Below are 3957 nucleotides of genomic sequence, written 5' to 3'. Positions count from 1 at the left end.
AACACATATTGCATATTTTCAGAGAGTGTCAAAAGGTTTCCAACATGGAAAACTGTCCATAACCATAAGCTATTTGCAGCTTTTGATTGCTGTCATGATGGTGGCCAGTTGGTCCAGTGCCAGCACTCCAGGTTAACTCAGGGGACACTCACCTCCCCCTCTCATTCTCTTTCTTCTCTGCCACCACTGCTCCTAGGTCACCCAAAACAAAGTGGGCAGGCTTCCCAGCTCTCCGGGTCTTTATGTGGGAGAAGGAAGATAGCCGGCTACACTCTTAGTCTTCACTGGCTAAGCAACTAGCCCGTTTTCCCTTTTCTCCCTCTTTGACTCACTTGAGAAGTGTAACACAGTGTGGGGCAAGCAACTGGCCCTAGAAGGTGTAAATAGGAATTCAAACCCAACCCAATAGTCTAATTAATAGTCTAATTAAGTAAAGTTTATTAAGGGCACAATCCTATCCAGATAAGTGGCCGCCTCCAAACTCAGAGGCGACTGCCTATCCAATGCAAGGCAGGAGAAGCACGGAGGGGATCATTCCCTCCGCACTTCTCCTGCCCTGCATTTTCAGCTAGACAGCCGATTGTGGCTATCTAGCCGCAGGAGCACAGAGCAGGGAAGGAGGCTGCTGTACAACACATTGGATGTGTCATGCAGGCATTTGTGCCCTCCCTGCCCTGGAACGCCCTCTGGGAACACCTTTTTCAGCCACTCCGCACTCCTTTTGCAAGCGCAGACAGGGCTGTTCCATGCTGCCTCCAAGTGAGGGGGAGGTCAGTTCCAGGAAACCAAGACATCCTATGGCCATCTAGCCACTGTCTAGCGCCATAGGATTGCTCCCTAAAGTAAGGATAAAAACAGAGTAGTGAAGGAAAGCAGTGAGTATGCACAACGGAAAGAGAAAACCAATTCTAAATACCAAACTGTTGGTCTTCCTAAGTTCCTATGCCATGTAAGCTATCAGAGCAAAACCAGACTTGTAGCAGGGTCCCTGTGGCAATCAACAAAGTATGTGAGTGCTGGTCAAAGATGGGAAGAGAGGGGCAACCTATGATGTCACGTTTTAGGCTGTTTGATGATGGCGATCTCAATTGACAGTGGCAACCCACCAACCAATGGATACAGATTCACATACACAAGGGCAACCAGCATTGGAGTATCTTGGGAAAGTGCTGATCCTTTTCCTTCCAGACTGCTTTGCGTATCTGAAAGGCTGCAGGATGTGATGTGACGGGAAGGGTGCCCCCTCCTTAAAATGGAGGCTGCTAGTTCAGCCACTACCTGGAACACTAAACTGTCAGCCTTAGCAGACTCAGGCTTCTTGACAATTGAGTTCTAATGAGACATGGTGACAGAGGATATGGAGAGGAAAAAAGTTAAAGTGTCAACAAAGAGGAGCATCCTACACCACCATACAGGATATGGGGACAGAGCTTTAACATTACTTCAAACTAATCAGGAATAAAATCATATCTAGAGGTGGAAGGTAGTTATTGCCTCTTTTCCCAAGATGCATATCAAAATAATGTACACCTACTGTAAGGCTAAGTTGTTGAATGGCTAGGACCAGCATTAAACTGATGTGCAGCTTCACTACCCTGATTCTGAACCAAAAGTGAGTACTTGATCTGGTACTGAAATAACCATGTGGTAAGTTTTCAGTGCTCAAATGGCACTTGGACTTGTGTTTCTTAAATCAAGACTGTTCTTAGGTAGTCATTCCTCCCATCTCCCTCATTTCCTATCCTTCCAGCACTTTCAAAAAGTTCAGCCTTAAGAACGCATCCCTGGAATTCAATTTTAGAAAGCAAAAGTAATTGGAGTTGTGCCTCTGTTCAGTAAGAACTGAATCACCACCTTTCATCAACATGAGCAGCATGTTTGAAGTCAACAACAAAGCAAAGACAAGGAAAAAAAGACCCAGAAAGACATTTTCCACATAAATAAATGAAGGGCACTGGTTTGAGCACTATCACCTATAAAGTGTTATTTTATTACTAGAATCTGTGGAATGAATTTTGAAAGTTGCATTGTTGATGTTTCTAGAAAAAAAGCTTATTTGGTAGGAAAAGAGTGGGTATTTACTTCTTTAAATAAAGTACAAAAGACAAATTGTGTTTTCATTACACAAGCTAACTTGCAACCATGGGTCTATATTAGTGGCGCAGCTATCATTGTTCTGTGTATCAATGAAAGAACGGCTACCAGTTAGATTTGAACTTCATTTCAACTCATTAAAAAGAGGAACCTATTAAGAATGATACAGAGAAAGTAAAGCTGAACTGTACAGTAACCTATGGACCCATATTAAAGGATGTGTAGGTTTAACTAAGTAAAACAATACCCAACACTTATAGTATTTTTATTTATTTACAATATTTGTATACTGTTCCATATCTAAAACAGATTTCAGAGTGGTGAACACAAAAAAAACAGTAAAAGAATAAAAAGATTTAAACACTATATTAAAATTATGCTTAAAAACAAAACAAAACCGAATGCCAATAGAAACCATGGCTAGCCAACCATGGTCAACTATTATAAACTAATAGTAGATTAGTATACTTTTAAATGACTGCAGTGATCTGCAAAATAAAAGTGTCTAAGGGCTGGAGTAGATGAGAGAGAAGATGAGTGATCATATCTCCCACTGTTTTAAACAAACAAACAAACAAACAAACAAATAATACTACTGGGGTGCCTGTATGTTTTGCTCAGTATCATAGTGGGTGGTGGGAGAGATTTGATCTGGAAAACAGCATGGGGTGAAGGGATTAACACCTGTGGATCCTGTTAAACCTTTTAGAAACCACAGGAGATCTGATCATGCACTTCCTACTGTTATGCCTAGGGATAGCAAAGACTTTTCTCTAAAACAGAATCCAGGCCAGTAGCTACATGTTACCTTTTCTTCCTTTCTTGCCATTAGTATTCCCATCTGGGCACTGAAAAACAAAAACATTAACTAAGACTCCTCCCCACTGGGAGAGAATACATATACACACTAATTTACTTGATTGCTCAATGCAGCATGCTGGAGATGTGTTTTCCTTTTTCCATGTTAACCCCATTTAAAAAATAGTTATAATAACAAGCTCTGTCATCACATGGTATCAAGGGAGATGACTTGGAACAAAGTTTAGATTGTTTAGCAACACTTCACCTGTGACTAAAAGTTCCATCATCTTACTCCATAAATAATACCAATTGTATCCAATTGACTGAAGTAACAAAGATGAACTGTTGTATGGTACTTTGCCCAGCAAACTACATAAGTGGGAGTTCCTCACCCTACCCATCTTACTACTGTGTGAGTGAAATATACTAGATCAGGTGTGGACTTCAAGCTTACAGGATCTAATTTGGTTTTTTTCCTAGCACCATGAGATCCACCAACTGGAGCCATGTGCAAAATAGTACCTCAGAAAGAGGAGCAGAAATATTGAAAATATATCAGTCAGGGCCAGAAATATTGGAACAAGGATAACTGTTTTGGCAGTTGGCCTCTGTACACCACCACACTGAAGTTGAAAGGAAGCACACCCAGATGGGAGCTAAGTCAGGACTTTCAGCTGTAATTCAAGGGGTGTGACAAAAGTGGGGCACTAACCATTCAGGAAGGACAGTCAGTGGCATACACACACACACCCATCGTTGGGGGCTCATAAGTAATGGAACGAATGGCTGACAAGCAGCTGCATGGCCAGGTGTGGCCTGTTTCCTGGGTACCCCATGACCAATCAAGCAGATAAAAGGCCTGGAGGTGGTTCTGAGTGTTACATCTGCACTTGGTAGTTATTCACTGGAATCCCCAACATGAGGTCCAAAGAGGTGTCCATGCAAGTGAAGGAGGATGATCTTTAGGCTGAGGAAACAAAATAAACCCATCAGAGGGATAGCAAAAACACTGGGAGTGGCCAATACAACAGTTTGGAACATCCTGAAAAAGAAGGAATTCAC

This window comes from Heloderma suspectum, chromosome 4 (assembly GCF_057233095.1).
Source record: "Heloderma suspectum isolate Gila_16-S chromosome 4, 16-S_ref, whole genome shotgun sequence".
Classification (NCBI taxonomy): Eukaryota; Metazoa; Chordata; class Lepidosauria; order Squamata; family Helodermatidae; genus Heloderma; species Heloderma suspectum.
The sequence above is the reverse complement of the archived record's forward strand: the minus strand, read 5'-3'. Positions refer to the sequence as shown.